The sequence below is a fragment of the Pygoscelis adeliae genome, unplaced genomic scaffold (genome assembly GCF_000699105.1).
Source record: "Pygoscelis adeliae isolate BGI_AS28 unplaced genomic scaffold, ASM69910v1 Scaffold718, whole genome shotgun sequence".
NCBI lineage: Eukaryota > Metazoa > Chordata > Aves > Sphenisciformes > Spheniscidae > Pygoscelis > Pygoscelis adeliae.
The window spans coordinates 34,409-53,434 of record NW_008825299.1 but is presented as its reverse complement, the minus strand read 5'-3'; the positions used below and the strand labels follow the sequence as shown (position 1 = coordinate 53,434).

The 19,026-nt window shown below is 41.5% G+C and overlaps 1 protein-coding gene across 1 annotated transcript in view; it reads left to right on the top strand.

The window, feature by feature from the left end:
- Positions 1–910: 910 nt before the first annotated feature.
- Positions 911–19,026, top strand: part of GPATCH8 (G patch domain containing 8) — a 42,255-nt gene continuing 24,139 nt past the window's right edge. Inside the window, exons 1-2 of the mRNA XM_009329969.1 lie at positions 911–982; positions 9,099–9,171. The gene's annotated coding sequence lies outside the window, so the exon portion shown is untranslated. The remainder of the gene's footprint in view (positions 983–9,098; positions 9,172–19,026) is intronic.

Below are 19,026 nucleotides of genomic sequence, written 5' to 3'. Positions count from 1 at the left end.
TTTATCATTCTTTGTAGCGTTTTCTTTGCTGTGTGAGTATCTGCATACTTCATCAGCGCACTTCCCTGTGTATCTCTTGGTCCGTCTCTCTTTCCTCAGACGTGTTCCTCAGTCCTGTCATTTTTTGTGTAGCAGTTTTAGGTACTGTGCTCACAAATGCTTTAAGCTGGTACGTTTGGAATAAGCAGTTCTGTGCGTGCATCCTGGCATTCTTTGTGCCACCATATGTGCTTGTGTGGCTGTCTGGTCAGCTGGCTCGGGGCACTGCTCGGGGTTGAAACTAACAGCTTTTTTGCATGTTGGAGGATCACTTCCACTAACGGTTCGCTGTGCGGCTGCCTAGATTCATGGAAAGGGCTGCTTCAGACCATGAACAAGCGCTGTGGGCACGGGGAGAGGTTTCATTTGGTACCATTGTGGGTTTTTGTTGACTTAAGGTGTGTGAAATTACATGTATGTCTCCAGCAATTTGGATTTCCTGCTGCAAGGAAAGCCTTACTCTTCCTTAAAGGTTTTTTTTGTTGTCTTCTTTTTTATAGTGGTGGCAGGGTCAATTCCTTCTGCTTCTTGTCCTGTGTGGTTTTAAGGCTAGCACTGGTGCTTATGGTCAGCATTTTCGTAGACTTTCTAAAGAAAAAAAACCCTGAAAGTATTGTCGTCATAAATGCTTGATATTTTGCCAACTTCCGTAGTTTATGATTATCATCAAATTGGCGTAGTTAGTTTTTAGAATAAATTTTTTTTGTTCTTATAGCCTGTATACTGAATTGAGCCTGTATTTAATAAGTTCATTTGTTTTGCTAGCAAATTATATAAAATACAACACCGTGTACAAACCTGAATCTTGAAACTAGACTGTTGGAAATGTGTTCTCTGCTGTAGAGCTAACAGTCATCTTCTTTTACAGGGCAATCACTTTGATCAATACGAAGAAGGGCACCTGGAGATAGAGCAAGCATCTCTAGACAAGCCTATAGAATCGGTAAGATACATACTTATCAGCATCATCAACCCACCAAAAATTAGGCCGTGATCGGATGGTACTTGATGTGAATGCAGTCAAATTTGATAGGAGTGGGCATCTGTTTGTCAGTACAGGGTTAATTTTTTGTGGTAAATTGCATGCTGAGATTAAGTGGGACTGGGATTTAATCTTGAAGTAGTTCTCCTAAAACTATAGGTGAGTTTAAATTTCAGTTCAGCATGATATTTTAGAAATTACTTAAATACTGATTTTGTTAAGTTTTTATACTTTTGGTTTAAGAAGCAGTTTAATTCATGTGAGAACTTGATGGAATAGTGTAGTAAAATGTATTTTGATCCTTTTTATATTTTCGGAAAACTACTGGTGTGTTAAAAGTTAGAATGACATCTGGCAGTACGGAAACATGGATGCATTACAGTATTAGTATAGCAGTCCTTCCCCATGAATCTGAAACTGCGCTGTGAGTTTCTTTAAAGTATTGCTTTACTTTGAATTAGGTGTGGAGAGTACAGCCATAAGATAGGGAAAAATTAAGTTTTGTTTAATTTTACCTTTTTAAGCTTTTTGGAGCTTTTAAATTTTTCTCTGTGCAAAGCATCTTCTGCTAGTCTTCGGCACAATGGCTTGTTCAGCCTAAACTGGACCTAAGTTTGGCACTTAGCTTTAGCTACGCTTCATTTGCAGTTTCACTACGAGAGCAAGAAAACCTGTAGTGAATAATCGAGGGTCACTCAGTGGTGTTCTGATTAAGACTAGATTTTTGTTAAGAAAGTACTTCTCAAGTATTTCTTTTCCCTATTAATAATTTAAGTTCTCTGTTAAAGTTTCTTCACGCTAGTCTGCACTTAGAAGAAGCTTAGCGTTAGCAAAAGATCAATATGTATTTTTCATTCGTGTGTAGGTTGGTGTTGTGTGTGTTTGTGTGCGTGTTAGATGTTTACAAAAAATTTACACAACTTGGGGTGTTCGACGTTTTTCTTCCGCAGCAGTTGGCCCATATTAGCTAAGCAGCCATGATCTGGTTTGTATTGCACGGTCTGCCTTTTTTAATTTCTTCTCTAGGGTTTCCTTTCCCCCTTCTTATTTCTGTTCTTCTGGTCCAGTGAACACTGCATATAGTACCTACTGTCTTAATGTGCTGGCATGATGCTAGATTTAGGCATGGCAGTAATTGATGACGCATGAGATAATGCTGCAGAGATGGGAATTCGTATTCAATGTTCTCCTGAATACTTCAATCTTACGTTGTGATATGGGGATTTTAATTAAAATGCCAAGCTTGTTTCCTTATGTAAATACCATGAGAAATACTTGCTGGTAGCCTACTCTGTGCCACACTGGAAATTAACATTTCAAAATAATTCAAATACTACTTACAGACTAGACTGGTTATCTGATTTCTAAAAGTGTTTTCCCAAACAGAGGAATAGAAGTGGTCACGGATGACGTCTCTTTGGTGTTCTGAAGGGAGTGATGCCTACAGAAGTATGTAAAATGTGAATGACTACACTGGACCCAACAACACGGACACACAGGCTCACAGTGCAGCTTGGATCATCTGCAGATGTAATACTTCATTGCAGTTTGATTAATGTTGAACTGTGGCAGAAAAATTAAATTCAATTATGGCTTGAATATTTTATCCATATATATCACCATCCAAATATCGGGACATTATTAATCTTTACAACTTTTTGATAGGTTTTAATATGTACAGTTCAGCCTCATGGTTAAATTTGAAAACAGTTTGATGGAGAGAACAAGAGAATGGCTTGCCTCTGGGAGGAGAAGGAGTTAAAGCCTCCTATTGTTCTTACTTTAAAACCCAGTTTGCTTCACTCTTCTTTTGTCTGTAATAAGAGAAACAAGCATTTGAGGTGTAAGACCCCTAGCCTGGGACATAAAACTCTTGGAAGGAGTCACAGAACTGAGTAAATGCATGTTCTGCATTCACATCAGCAGTGGTCTGTGTCGGAGCACACTTGAGCTGGCTTCACGTGCCAGTCCCAGAATTTAAAAGCTGTGACTGCTAGATGGGGTGGTTTTTTTGGTCTTGTGAACAAGCCCCGTGTCAGAAACTGCAGTCAGAAACAAACCGGTCACTTTTAAGGTTAATTTTCACATCATCTTCATTAAGTACATTGTTGATTCGTAGAAGAAAATCTGTAGCTGGGAAGCATAAGTAATTTTGTCAAGTTTCCTGACACCTGTGAAAATGATTTTGCTTCTACACTATTAATGACCTGTGTGCTTTTTAAATTGGCAAATTACACACGTTAAAAGAAGGAACGGTTTTCTTGTCAAGAGTTTAGTGGTGTACCTCTCCTGCAAGATTTTTCACTAGGAAAGAGGTGTTCGTACTGCTTTTTCTGCCTTCTTGTGTTTTATGCTGTTTGCTCACCTCGAAGTGGGTAACATCCTTGAACTGAAATTGAGAGGGAAGGAGTGAGGACAAGTATATAATTTGCAAATACCACACATCTAAATATTTGCAATATTAATGTTTATTCACAAATTGTTTTATAATCCTTAACCACTTCTCTGTTAGCAATTCAAGTGGCCTTTGAAAAGGAATCTGCTCAGGGTAATGAGTAAGAGCCTATGCTTCACATTATGGCAGTAGTTTGGATGACAAATGTCTTTGTGCGAGGAAGGGTGTTAATAACAATAGCAGATCAAAGCACTTCCCAGTTAAAAGTTTAGTTTGGTTATTCTACAGACTGAAGGGTGGATTAAGTATATTCTCTTAAACGTGCTTCTTGCAGCTTCTCACGTCGTCTTAGTAATACGAAAACGCTTTAAAGACTAAAGGTAGCTTGCGTTTGGAAATCCCAGGGGGCAGAGGGTTTCACTTGAAGTATGCATTTGACGATCACCGCTGAAGTGAGATCCATCTCTGCAGCATTATCTGTTGAGAGGTGCTGACTGTACTGCTACAGCATGCAACTCAAAGGTGGCTGGAAAAATAGGTTTGGGAGTCTACAGATCATTACAATGTTGAAACGTGTCCTCAATTAGCGTACTAGTATTTTTGTTCCTGTGGAAATCCTGCTTTGTACAGCTTGTTTAGGCCAAAGATGTCTGGACTGAAACATGCGACTATAACCAAAGTACATTTATGGAGAATAGAGCTGACGAGCTAGTGGATGTACGTAGCCTAAACGAGAAGCCAGCTATTTTCCATTACTAAATTGAAGAAAATATTTCATATCAATGGACTCTTCATAGCTGCAAATACTGATAATTTTTTCTTCCCCCCACAAGTAACATTTTGTTTTGTTCTGGTTTGAAAGATGTTGCACTTAACACTGGCTGTTCACGTCAGTGGAACCACTGGTGTCTGGTGTCCTTGAAAAATCAGAGCACGTGACCCTTTTTAAATTCAAGAAGCTGCATGCATTTGTTTTAAAATACTTTGAGTGCACTGAGTTCAGCTACTCAAATGGGAAGTCACAAAGTATTGCAGCGTTAATAGAACCCAGATTTTCTTCACGTTAATTCCTTATTTCTACTTGTTTACTGAATCTTGTTGCTGTGAATTTATGGTTTTCTTTGTCCCAGCAGTACAGATCAAGTAGGAGGGAGCAAAATATCCTTAGAGCCTACACAAGACAGCAGCCCTTTCCCCGTGCAGGCAGTATGCAGAGTGTCAGGGAGTCGAACCAAGCTGTTGCCATTGCAGGTTGGAGGCGAGACTGCGTATCACCCACTTATTCTGGAGCTTGTTAGTTTGTCCTTGTCATAACTAACAAATGTCCTTTTCCCCTCCCTCTCTTTAATTCTGCTCAGTTACACAAGGAGGTCCTTGAACTACACAAGGTTTCAGGCTTCAGTTGGTAGTTGTTTGATGATCACAGGCTGTTGTAGACGACTGTATGAGCTGAAGCTGGGTTTTGTCGCACTGTATATCTGTACAGATCTGTGGACTCCACTAGTTCCAAAGTGTAATTTGATGAGGCTGCTGATTTGACATTTAGCAGTAGCCATATGTGGACAGCGCTATAAATAATGTGCTTCTTGAAGCTGAATGGTGTAGCATTACTATTTGGCTTTTCTCTCTAGTCTTCATTGTGTCATCTGTAGTGAGCTATAGGTTTTGTTTTGGGAATCTTTTCAACTTCTTGTTTGCATGGGTTCACCCAGTAGCATCCGATCCTTGCTTATAGATTCCTCAATACACAGTCAGCACAGCTTACAATCCACTCAAGAGACGTATGGTTCCTGACGATGCCGAGAGATGAACGATGTAAACACGATACGTGGGGGGGCGTGGGGATCTTACGGAAAACCTGTATTAGGCAAAACTAATGTTTTGGTTTGAATAATGCAGCTCAATCCACCGACTGCAGATTATATCCCACATACAACATCATCAAAACCTTTCAGTTCTTGTACGCATCTTTTCATTATATGCATTTTTTTTCTATTGGCCAGGACCTGTGTCAGAAATTTGTGCTGGGGATATCCCGATCAGGAATCACGGATGCCCGTGGAAAGCAATCAAGGGCATCGTGTCAGGGCACAGGATGGGGAATTGGGGAGGCCAGTTTGAGCTGTTGGAGAAGGTCACTTTGGATGAGATTTTCCAAAGTAGCTTGGCCAACTCCTATGACCGTTTGGTGAAGTCAAGACCTTTACATTTCCTACTTTTGGAAAAGTTACGCTTCATCTGTAATGCAAAGCTCCCCATCTGTAAGTAGAAATGATCACTAATGAACAGCTCCAAAGTGGTGAGAGTAATGCTGGGAGGTGTAAATTGTTCCATCAAGAGCCTGCCGAGCTACTCTGTCCTACACTGAGCATCCCGCAATCTGGTGTCCAGCATCGTCTCCATGACCATTTGCCCAGGTGGATAGCGCTGCTGTTGTGAGTAGTTTGGATCGTAAATGAGAGCTCACTTGCTCACTCAAACACCTATTGGGAGACTTATTTTGCCTGCCTCAATGATTTTTATTGTGGCTGTTACGCAAGGAACTCCAAAACAATAGCATAAGAAAGTGAGGAGACCTGTGCCAGCTCTCTGCTGAGAAATGGGGGGATTTCCTCGTTGGGCTATTGGTGTTTTTTGTAGATCACTGCAACTCTTCCTGTAGGAAAACTGCTACATTGTCAGGATAATTTATTCAAAAGGAATGACAGTTCTTGACACCAACAGGAAGTTTGATGTAAAAAAAGACATCTCTTCTATGTGAAAGAGTCCACACTTTTACAGAACTTTCACTTAAAAGTGCAATTGAAAAAAAAGCTGCCAGCTGTTGCAGCATTTGCTGCCCCATGTCAAATTTTGGTCCTGATATCCCTGGCTACTCCCCAGGCCGCCAGGCTTTGCAGGATGGCTCTCACATGGGAGCCTAGCAAGCCTGGCCTTCAATAGTTTAATTTTTAGGGCAGCATTTAAGCTGAAGAGCAGTCCTGCCAGTCTGCCTGTGTGAGAGGTCTGCGACAGCGATTTGAAATGGAGGAAGAAGGTAGAACATGGCTAGAAATTGTCGTGAGGAGACTAATGACTAGGTCCCAGCTCAAATGTTGATATTAAACTCTTAGGGTTGCTCTCCCTATTCAGTGAAACAGAAGCAGCTCCATTTCAATTCAGTAATATTTAAAATTAGGAAGTAGTTTCACTGCTTAAGCAAACAAATGGAAGCGATCGGGGATGGGGTGGGGGGGACCACCCCCTTCCTGGGAACCAAGACAGGATAATACTCAGGCATAATTCCAATTTATGTCAAACAACTTGTGACCATCCTCTTGAGTGGTTTTGTAAAAGTGGTGCTAATGTGTATAACCCTTCTAAATTTTTCTTTTTTCCCTTTAACATTTGTTTACCCCTTCACTGTGTCAGTCACAACACACCGCTCTTGAATCTCCCAGCTGGTCTTGACTTGTTGAATTTATTTTATGCTTTCACTCTTCTTTAATAAATACATTACTTGCAAGCAGTGAATTGAAAACAAAGCAAAAGAAAAACTACCATTAGTGATTGGACAGTTTCTTACTTTGTGTTACATTTAACTGTTCTTTTGACAGCCCAGTTTTTAAAGCCAGGTTCGTATGGAAATGCTTTCACTCCACTTGCACTGCTTTTGGAAATAGCATACTGCTTCATTTGTCTGTTTATTTTAGTGCATTCATAACACAACACAGTCAGCACAATGTCTCATCTCCACGTAGCAAAAGATTGCAAAGTACTCCTTGTCCTTTTTTTGAAAATGCAGCCATTTTTGTCAGCACCAGCCTTTAAAATCCGATTCAGTAATCCTTTGTCAGATACAGTTGCAATGCTAATGGTAGAATAATTAGTGCGTTATCCGCAAAACCTTTGAACTTTGGGCCCCTTTTGCATGGAGGACTGTGCAGTTGTTGTGGCCGTTAGAGAAACGGTCTGCAGCAGATATGTTTGCAGGTAAGTTTTCCTACGCTTCTGAACTGATAGTCTTCTCCATGGTGTTTGTGGTTGGAATCCATATTTGTTCATTTTTCCTTTTTTTGCATATACTGATTTAAGCTTTTATAACCAGACATTTCCTTACTTCTCCTTTTTTTATTTTTTTTTCCATGTAGCCCTAATTATGTCCTGGGGGAGAGCCGGTAGTGTGGGAAAAATGTACACTGTTGTCTTGAAAAATACAGTGAGATGAAATGTCTTGCTTTACCGATATATCAGAACAAAAAATTTAAATTTATACTTGATAGAATCTTTTTGAGGAAAAATGTATCCATGCAGCCAATATCTTTGGGAAGATTGTGTCTTTCAAGTTGATTCACCAAAGTTCTGCAAACTGTGTGGTCATTTTCTTCAATGTGGAGTGAGTGAAAACAACACTGCTATTCTGATTTCTGTTGACGACTTGGTTATTTAATTAAAGAAACCTGCAGCATATATATCTTTTTTTTTTAAAGATTCCATGTACCACTCAATGTTATGGATTCACAGCCTTTTATAATTCAGGATATTTCTGTGATATCTTGAGTTGTGGTTTGCCTTATGACAATTAATAATCAACAAATACATATCTGATTTTTATTTTTATTTTTCATGATTAGAAGGTGAACACGGTCCTAACCGAGAGTCCTTCTTTGAGGAGTTGACAGTTGGTCACTGCTAGTAAACTGGTAAACTGATTGATAAGGGATAAGCTGTCAGCTTTAGATGGTTACAAGGGTGCCGTTAGCGCTCTTGTTCTTTGTTTGGGGGAAGAAATCTTGCATGAAAACATAATGAACTCCACGCAGAGCCCTGCTCAGCCCTATTTTAAAAAGCTGACACTTAATTGCTGCGTCAGTACTTTTCCACTTATTCTGAAATAGCTTTTTTTTTTTTAGGAAGATGAGACATTATGCTTATTGTTTCCCCTACATGCACTAATGGTTCCTTGCTGTTAACTTACTGCTAGGCCTGTTTCATTCTAACATCTTAGTATTTTTGTTAGTTTACACGTGAAATGCATCACCCAGTCTGTGCTTGAGCTCATTTTATTTAATTGATTTTTTTTTTGTTTTACTAACCTCACTGTTTTTTCAGTTTAATATTGGCTGCATGCTAGTTTATATATATATATATACATATATAAAAAAACCCAATCAAGTCTAGCCTGGATTTTGCTATGATTGTGTTTTGGTTTCTAGTGGTGGGGCAGTCTTGCACTTACAACTTACTCAGTATTATAAAAGCCTGACACACAAACAAAATGACTAAACACATTGTAGATTTTCTTTACGAAAAATCTTAAGTGGTGCTGTCTAGGTGATGGATATGATTGTATAAATAGCTTGATTTTATGCTTTTTACTGTCAATTTTTATTGGTACACTTTCTTTTCTCCCACATTGCTTTTTTTTTTATTTTATTTTAAACGTGATGCACAAAAGTTGCCCAGCACACCATCAGAAAGTGACCGTCCCCGATACCCCATCCCCCTGGAAAAATTCTAGCCAGCAATTTTTGACATTTGTCTTTCCCTTTTATTGGGCATATATTGCCTTTTCAGTAGCATTTTTTTGCATGCATATATATGTAGAAAATCTCTTGCTCATCACATGTTTAAATGTCAGCGGGAAGGGAAGAATATATTATTGGAATATTTTTGGTTTGTTTTCTCTGTTCTGTCTGTCAGGATAATATTGGACACCGCTTACTCCAGAAACATGGGTGGAAGCTGGGCCAGGGATTGGGAAAGTCACTGCAGGGTAAGTCCAGCAGCTTGTGTCTGAAACATTCAACACCAGCTTCAGTCTTTAACAAAATTATTTCTGCTTTTTGTTCCTAGATTAGATTTTCTTTCCATTATTAATATAGCCAAACAAATGCACTGTTGAGTTTCATATTTAGCAATTTGCAAGTGGAAGCTGCTGCCTCACTTATTGGTACAGGTTAGACATGATGTGTGTGTGTCGTGTATGTGTAAGAATCACCGTGTTTGGCCTTTTTGGAGGGAGGTGAATTAACTGCCTACTTACTAACAGGTAGTTGTGCAGCTTCTAAAACTATAATGGTATTCTGCTGGCTGGATGCTTTGATATTAAAAGAATTAAAAACACAAGCTAGTTACGATGAACTGCGTGCATGTTTCACAGTGGTGTCAGAAGCCATTAGAAGGCGGGTAAAAGGGCCCACTGAAGACCGAAAGTGGTGGCAGAGGTTCTCATGGATGGGAGAGGCTCACTTCTAGTTTCTCCAGAGGGCTTTCATGGGTTTGACTTATTTCTGTTACCCAGCAGTCTATTTGTCAGGGATTTAGCAAATCTCCTTGAGATGCCGTAGTGCTAGTTGAACCAATGCACCTAGTCCTCGTGCTGTCTTGAGCCTAAATTCTTCCCGTCACACCAAATCCCGTGATTTAAATTGAGCCAATGCTGCCCAGTTCATGTGGGTGGCTTTAGCCATTCCCCTGGCCAGTAGCTCCTGCTCTGCGGAGGCCCTAGCCGGGGTGAAAGCACACAACCATGTTATGTTGAGCAAAACCGAAGGTAGTGCTTCCTATCCGTTACTTCTTTATGAACTGCCTGTGTATATGGTGTCTGCCTGTGATACTGGGAGTGAGGTGCTCGGTATTTACAGCAGGCACGAGACTGTGCCCAGGCAGTTTCTGTAGAAACCTCTTGAAATGTTTGAAACTCAAGCGCGTCCTGAGTTCCTCCGAGTAACTCGTGTTCCCATACCCTTAGTCTGAAGACCTGGGAGCTTGTAATTGGACTTCCATGCCCCTACAGTGAGCCCATTAGAGAGATAAGTATTTCTGTGCTGTGGAGGACTGTTGAGAGGTAATGAGTTCTCTGAACTCTGGGAATGCATATTAATCTGTTGGACTACGGCACTCTAACTTCTCAGACAGGACTGCGTTGGTGGTTAATGCTTCTTGCTTCCTCTAACATGGTTTCATTTGAAATCCTCTGGTTAATGCATGGCACTCTTACAGTCCTCTTGTGTCCCGTGCTGGTGCCAAAGCTCAGGACGTGGTTGTAGTTGTCACTTCTTGGGCTTCTGCTTTGGCATGGCGTTCACTGGATGTGTAATTTGGTCTGTTTTCTCTTTTGGGTGCCCTGTATTGCTCTGTGCGTCACCAATGTGGAAACACGGAGACTTGAAAGAAGCTAAAGCCCTCTCCCAGCCCCAGCTGGATTCAAAAGCACAGCCCCGAGGGGCCCTGTGCCATGTGGTGTTGCAGGCACTGACGTGACGATGTAAACAGCAGATGACTGTACAGTCTTGAGTTTGGGGCAAGAGGGCGGTGTCACCGTGTCCTGAGGAGGAACGAACTAGGGCTGCCTGTGGGGTTGATCAGGCATTTGCATTTGGATACTTGTCCAGATTTAGATTTTCCCACTCTGCATTTTGAAGTGTCGAATCTGTACCATATCTCTTACGTATTATTGAAGCTCTGGTGATTTAAACTGTCTGGAAAGCTACAGACAAATCGTGGGTATGGGCTGTGAGGGTTTTCCTGTGTCTCCCGCATTTTAATAGAGATGCAGGAGTAAAAATAGCCCGTCTAGTTTAACCCAGGTAGGTGCTGAAACCTTCCTAATGTGTGCTTTGGAGAGTGAGCAGGAATTGCGTAGTGCCTTTCACCTTCTGGAAGGAAAGCAGCGCCTGTCCTTCTGACAGACAGACAAACAGCCTCTCCGGCCGAGGTGCCGGGGAGGCAGGGGATGCGGAGGAGTGCAGCTGCTCCAGTTCTGCTCAACATAAAGACATCAAGGGCGCTCCCTCTTAGTTATGAGCAGCTAGAGCCTGTGCCTGTTGCCTGCGGCATTAATGATGGTCATGTTGGGAGTGTTTAATTCATTATCCAGTGACCTTTTTACATGAATCTTAGATCGTCCCAAAATCCGAATATAAGCTGCCAGGAGGGAAACATTTGCATCTGATTTTAATCTTATTCTAGGAGTTTGAAGAGTGAAGTCACTTGATGTGCACCGAGAATGGAAGAGCAAAACAAAAAAGTTCTTCCCCTCTTCCACGCTCCCTTCTTGCTCAGAAAAGACCAGGAGAGATTTCTGAAGAGATGTAAGAATAGCAGATGCAGAGCATCTCTGTTGTGAGCTCTACTTGCTTTGTGCTGTGCTTGAGCCTAAGACCTTAAACAGCCTACGGTTTAGAGGTACAGCAGAAGTAGAACCACTTCAAGTAGGCCTTAGCTGTGGATATGGTATCTGACCTCCTGCAGAAGGCCTCTGCAACAAACCCTCAAAAACCTAAATTTTGGTTTACATATATGGAATTAATATGGCATTCATCTTTTTTCCATGCAGTTGACTTTAATTTAAAAGGAAGTTGATGAGTTCAGCGTGCCTATTTTTGTTATGTAGCTTCTAATTCTAGATGTTCACCTGAACTGGGGCTCCCTCTTTCATTTTGGTGAATCTAAAAGTTATGCTACGTTATACTTGCCGGTCATAAATGCTTATTTCTTCTAGTAAGGCCGTTATGTTGTTGTTCAACAAGAACTTCACGCTGCAGGACTGTGCCGTTGTGATGCTTCCTTTGCGTTAACTACCCACTGTGGATATAATCCAGCGGTGAGAGTGCTGAACTGTTTCTCTGGATGGTAGCTGGAGTAGCCCAAAATTCACACTTGCCAGTTGCTGGTGGTAAAAAATCTGCTGTTGGTAGTACAAAGGTACCCAGCAGATTGGCTCATTCTCTGCAAAATTTCAGAAGCGGAGTAGTTTTGTACCTGCTGGGGCTGCTGCCTTGCGGTGTAACTCGTTCACCATCGTAGCAGGCATCTTTGTAATGCTGGCGGAAGAGCTGAGCTACTTGCGTAAGACAGCAAGTAATCCATGTCCTTAATGACACAGCTGTCATAAGAGGAGCTGTTATTCTAACTGTCACACATCTGCATCTTTTGTTGTATTTTAGATGCCTATTGAGTGGAGTATCAGACAGGGATAGCACTGTCATCTCCGGCCATGCAAGTGCTGGAATACTGGTTCGGAGAAGCTCATAATGAATTCAGCAGAGTCCTTCCTCTGCTCATCTCTTCTCCTGATGTTTTTCACATTTTTTTCCACAAACAACTTGTGTTATATTTGGAAATGATGTTTCAACTTGCTAACAGCCAATGAATATGAAAAAGCAGAAGAGGGGGTTGCCAGCTGACAGGGAACTTTTTTAATCTGGAAAGTATGGCTTGGGGAACTACTTTTCTGTAGAGATTGTGTGGTGGTTGTGCTCTAACAAATGGGAAAATGGTGACTGTAGACCGTTTTCTCTTTGGAGGGGAACATGTGTAATTGATAATCTAGAAATCTGTGGCCTACTGAAAAAATAAAACCAGCAAAAGATGTGGTTAAAAACTGTCTGACCTTCGTGTGAAATCCTGTGCTAAATGAGACTGAGGATTGTGAATAAATCAGAGGCGTTACATAAGAGTCAGAAGGGGAATGAGAGGGCTGAGCGAAATCTTGAATTCAAATACTCTAATGCTTTCTTTTGGAATAAGTATTTCATATTAAGTTAAAGTAGTATTATGGAAAGCATTGAGAGATTGACATGCAGAAGTGGTATAATTTTAATCATACGTTTGAAAATATTTTTATAAGCTCTTCACATTTTGCCTGTGTTTTCAATTTTTTGACAATTCTTGTTTTAAAAAAAACCCTAATTGTGCTGAAAACTCCTGTTTTCTCTTTTGGACTTGTGTGTTTAATATGAGGTAGTAGTACTCTAGAGGTATAGGTGCACAACTAAAACCAGTAGTTTAATTTCATTTTAATTAGACTAGGGAAAACTGAACAGAGCAGGTGAATGCTATCCTTAAGAAAGACAAAGGCTATTAACTTGCTTTGCCAGAAAACACGGGAATATGTGACTTCATTTGATGCACTCAGGAAGAGGATAACGTGAAGGGGACACAGTGAAGTGACCTAGCATTTCAGACTGGCTGATGTTTTAATTTGGCTCTCTTGAATTGGTCATCTAGCTCATTTGAGGAGTCGCAGCCAAAGAATTAGATGTCTCTCTGGGATGAGGTCAGGACTACAGCGTGTGTGCGGCAGGGAATATCTGATAAATCTGGACGGGGTAGACTTGATAGCTAAAAGCAAGCAAGCAGGCTTTAAGGGGTAGTTAATGCCCCCATCTCTGATACTGCTGAGCTAATTCACAGCCATCCGCCCGTTCTCATGGTTATCCTGCTGCTTCTGCTGTCGTAGCAGGGGCTGTGGAGGGAAGGAGGGTGGGCAGCCCCGAGGGGATGGTTTGCTGCAAATAGAGGTGGTTTGGAGAGTGCAGACCGGTCTGTTAGGAAGGTTTGTCTGATGTTCACCGGTCATACGGAAGGGACTCTCAGGAAGGATTGACCAGCTTTGGTGGACAGGTAGAACTCATACTTAGCTAGTCACCCCGTGAGTGAGTACTGGGTAATAACTGTAACTATTCAACACACTTTTCTAGATTTGCCTTTTTGAAGTCCTCTCTTACAGAAATGTGTTTGACTGCAGCCTTGACACTTCAAAAATTGCTCCAACACCTGTATGGAAAGCAGTTAAGTTTCCTTATACCACCAGCTATTTCCCTTCACAGGCAGTGTGTAGTGTGTATTTAATTTGACACATCTAAAGGCATTGATTTAATTCACGTTCCCACAGTACTCCCAAGACTGGGATTATCCTGGTCTTTTGTGTTATCTTGAAGTGAATCAGAAACTAGTATTTTGCTTTGGCAACAGACAACATGTTTTTGTCATGGCATAGCTACTTTTAAATATTTATATTGTTGAAATAATAGTTTAGATAATACGGAGTTTTCATGTAGAAATGGAATTGAGCCTTGAAACTTTATGTATGTTTGCTTGTCAGTTGTCTGTAGGGGACTAAGGCAGCCCTTTCATCACTTGATTGTTGTTGTGATGAAAAAGTAACTCAGTGTGAAACTAAGTTAAGTTTCCAGGTGGATGGCAAGGCTTTGTGGGATACTGTTTTGGACTAGTACTTGGTACTTCTCAGTTTTTCAGAAAATAGGAGCAGCAGGTGGCTATGCTTAGAAAAGGGAGGTCCCTTTTGGGGCAGTTAGGTAAAGCTACTGCTACTTCAGCTGTAGCCTTTGGTCCCAAAGAAATGCCTTCTGTTCCCTGATTCCTATTTAGTAATAACTTCCCTTTTGTTTGCTTATGTTTTTAGCAAAGTTTTGGCATCACTTCAGCATGACTATTCTGAAAAGCTGGTTGACTCTTCCCAGAGAGCAGCAATGCTAATGTAATGCTGCCGTGGAGGAGGCAGGCTGCCTGCAGTCAGAGCCGTGTTCACTGTCATGGGAGCTCTCGGCAGTGCCATGTAAAGCTGTGAACCCCTTCCTGCATGCTGCTTCTCTTCCATTCAGGCTAAAAACAAAAAACCCCTTACAAATTGTCAAGACAGTGCTGTTCCTGTTGAGCAAAGTGTGCTGCAAACTCACAGTATAAATTGTACTGGTGACACATAGACAGCAGTAGTTACAAGTGTGCATAAGAGAACTTTGACTTTATTTTTATCCTTTCATGAGCATATAAATTAACTAACGAGGTAGCAAAGTCAGTTATATCAGATTTGTTAGAAAATGCTAGAATTCAGTTCCTCTAACTGTATTTTTGTTGCATGATTTTCAATTAAAAAAAAAAAGCACAAGTGAATTTCTGCTCTGACTTGCAAATTCTGTGATGATAAATATAGTCATTGCTTCCCTCCCTTCAGTTATACTACGATGCAGTTCTTATTTGGCATGTTCTTCACTAAATCTGTTCAGACAAGCTCTTGTTTTCCCTCTTGGTGTAAAGGCTGAGTAGAGTGAAAGAACAGAACCGTCTGAAAGGAACGCTAGAAGATGTGCAGAGAGGAGGAGAGCCTGCAGGTGAAGAAGTGATCCTGTGGCTAAGGCAGGAAATATCCGTTCTCTGGCAGCCTCTGTGGTAATTTTCATTTCTGAGATCAAGCTCAGTAAGAGTCACTATTCCAAGACTGTGTCAGGTGGCCGCGGGTGATGCACACTATGTTTTCTGGATGCTGGTTTCATTTGACGTGTGGGGAGTAATAAGCGGAGCTTTGACCACTCGAGCAACTGAGATCAGTCGCAAATGTGATCACTTGGCAGCTGCGGCTTGGAGAAATAAGCTCAGGGTTTGAATTCCAGAGGTCTTGAATCCTGGCTCTGTCACCAGTTCGCCAAATGGCTTACAGCTAATATATTAATATATTTTTCCATTTGTTAAATCCTCTGATCTCACGAAGGCAGACAGAGTAGATGTTTGTCAGGCCTTGAGAACATGGAACAATGAGCATCTGAGAAAAACACCACGAGGAAATGAGGAATGTTATATATCTTTTTGGGTTTTGAAGCTTTGTAATAAATACAAGAAAATATGGGGGAGAGAGATAAAAATGTTTAACAGTGCCTTTATTCATCAAGTATGGAATGATTTGGCAGTCTTACCCAAGAAATAGATGTGAACACAATCTTATCTTCTTGTATCTTAACATGTCCTCACGGAAACATGAATTCTGGCATAGACTAACGTTTCCACACTTGTGTTTGCATCATAAATCATTGCAATAGTTTTAAGACTAATATTTTCATGTAAAGTTAGCTTTGAAAAACCTGGGTAATGTGGCTTTGAAAGCCTGCTATCATCACACCAATCTTCATTACCATGTCGACATCCACAAGACTGCAGACCTAAAGGAAGGGTTGTCTCCTTTGGGGGAAGCAGTTGCCCCCTTGTTTGCTTTCGAATGTACAAGATCTTTCCTTTGATTACGGGTGATAAGTTTATGGGTTACTTGAGTGTGTGTAGTCGATGAAATCATCATTCGTTCAGTGACGCATGCTTATTGTGACAGGGACGGCCTTCTCTTGGCTTAGTATCAGGCTTTATTGCCCTTTGTGTTCATATAAAGTTAAAGCAGTTTTATTAAATTGTGAAAGATGGGTGCATGGGAAGCAAGTAGTCATGGCCATGCACGGCCTGCCCCCACTCTTGCAGTGTAGCCTTAAATCAGACAGGGCTCTTCACCCCTCTCCACTTACCGAGATGGAGTAAGACAGAGACTCTTATCTCTGATTTCTATTCAAGATCGACCAAGATTTATGTTCTTGCTCTAACATCTTCCATGTTGTTCTTTAATACCAGTCCTCATTTGGGTTAGGGATGTTTTTTGACCCAGACTCCGCTATATGCCTTCCCTTGCAGAAGTTCAGGGAGCTTTGCTTGGTTTTCTGCAAGCGTCACCCTTGGCTTGTGTGTCTAAGAAGTTGTGAGCTCCTGTTAGAAGTTTTCCATGTGACTGGGGTGTTTGCAGCTTGTCTTTTGCTTGTCATTTCTCTCCTGCTTAGTAAGGATTAAGTTCACAGTGCAGTTCTTGTGTACTTGGAGAGGAGTTTCTCCTCACTGGGACTTGATGCTTGTTGCTGAGGATGATAGACGTTTCAGACTTCATTTGAATCTCTTGATTGTTTGTGACCCCTTCCAGAAATTGGACATAAACAGGATGAGCTTGCAAATCTAATTCCCAAAGGAGACCAGGATAGAAGATTGCCCTCGTTTGTTTTTTTGCTTCTTGCAGCGATCAGAACAAGCTTGGTAATGTAGCTTCATTTTTAGCCAGCAAGGAGCACTACAGAGCATGCCAAGGCTTGTCTACCGGTAAAAATTATTGGATCTCCTCATCCTCTCCCCTTTTGATGTAGTGAATGAGGAGTCTGAATTTTCAACGTGACAGCTGTTGGGCTATTGAAATGTGCAATAGACCCAGGAAAGTTTTGAGAGCTTGCAAAATCCTGATCCTTGAAAATGAAACTCGTCCATGACCGCAGCGACTCCTCCCTCTCTCACGTCTGCGCAGAGGCAGTGTAGTTGGATGGCAGTCATGCCCTCTATCTGTGGCGCATTGCTGTGGGCGTTGATACCTGACTCCAGGCACCTATTTACCTTTCACAGCCCTCGTTGGGGTTTGTACCGCAGGTGACTAAACAAACTGACCCTTATCCACCAGAGCAAATCCAGTGATACGATCCTGAAACTCCCCAGTGCTGCCTTCGCACAGCTGTGTTTCTAATCTCTGTGGCAGTCCCTTTCCAAGAGCAATTAAAACCTCCTAGACGGTTGTCTTTTACCATGGTTTTGTTTTCGGTTGTAACATAAAGATAGTGAATAAGTAAAAATCCTCTGTGCTCAACGAAATCACGTCCTGTTGTTTGTATCCTCCCGAGACTCTTAGTTCGTGAAGTTCTGCTCTGATGAAGAGCGTGATATCAGTCAGTCCTTTAGGATTATATCCCACAAAGCTTGTACCCACGAGGAATTTCTATTAAGATGTCAACGTAGTGAGCAGGATTAAGGCTGTTCTGTTACCTCTCTGGTGCTTACATGCTATGCATAAGTGATACACTGAAATATATTTGATTGAATTATATTAACACATAATTTTGGGGGTACATCTTTTTTTCAATGGGAGCACCCTGTTCTTTCTCTCTCTTTAAACAGACCTTCAGAAATGTCTTACATCTATTGCAGTGCATGATGTTGCTGGAGGGAGGAGTTCTGAATCTGCAAATTGTCGATGAAAACTGTTTTCTGTTTTGACTGTTTAAAAAAAAAAAAAAGATGAAATGTGCACTAGTGCTGACAACGCCAGCATTTCTAGACGGGCTCAGATGGCAGGTCCATCTGGTGCAGCGTCCTGTTCCGAAGAGCAGAGCAGCATCTACCCGCTGTGTCCAGAGACGGAGCACGCACCCTGCAGCTGGCAACTGCGAAACGATAATCCTCCACGTACAGCACGACTTGGTGTCTGATACGAAAGCCCTGAAGCGTCAGGATTAACTCTTTTCCCAAGATTTGTTAATATATAGCACTGCTGGCAAAGTATTTGCTCATATCTAGTAACTTTGTGCAATTAAAAAGGAGGGAATTTGGAGAAGGCTGCCCGGCAAGGTGCTGCCTGCAGTCCGCCTCCTCCCTGCCGCTGGCAGATCTCTGGGCAGGCGCGGGGCTCTAGGAAGGGGGGCGCCTGCCGGGGTGTATTTGGGGGTGAGCAATTTTTCACAAGCTGGGAGAAAGGTTTCCCCATTTCTTTGGGAAGAGGAAAGCAAAACAAGTATATCTGGTCAGTTTTGAAATCCCATTTCATTTCTGAATTAAGGAAATAATTACAAACTTAATTTACTTTAAGAGATTGGATTTTCTAAGGTGTGACTCTTGTTTGTTTGTTTTTCCCATCCTGCTGCAGGTTTATGCTTTGTCCTCTCCACAGAGGTTTTCTCCTTGCGTGGAAGTGTTTTATACAATAACCCTCTCTACTTTGGGGTTTGTAGCTTGTGTAATGTGGCCAGTCTGTAAAGGAAAGTTTGTTACGTGGTTCAGAAAGAAAATACGTTTTCTGGGGTGTAGGGGGATGGGGCGCGGACACAGCTTTGTGTGTTCTTCATGATTTACCATATGGGGGGGTTAGTTGTTGATGTGGCAGTGTTTGCAACCCTGCATAGTGGCATGAAGTGTGGGAATTCTTGCCCTTTCTTGAAAGCTCAGTATTTCCCTTCAAAGTGTGTCGGTGTACCCAAAAAGGGTC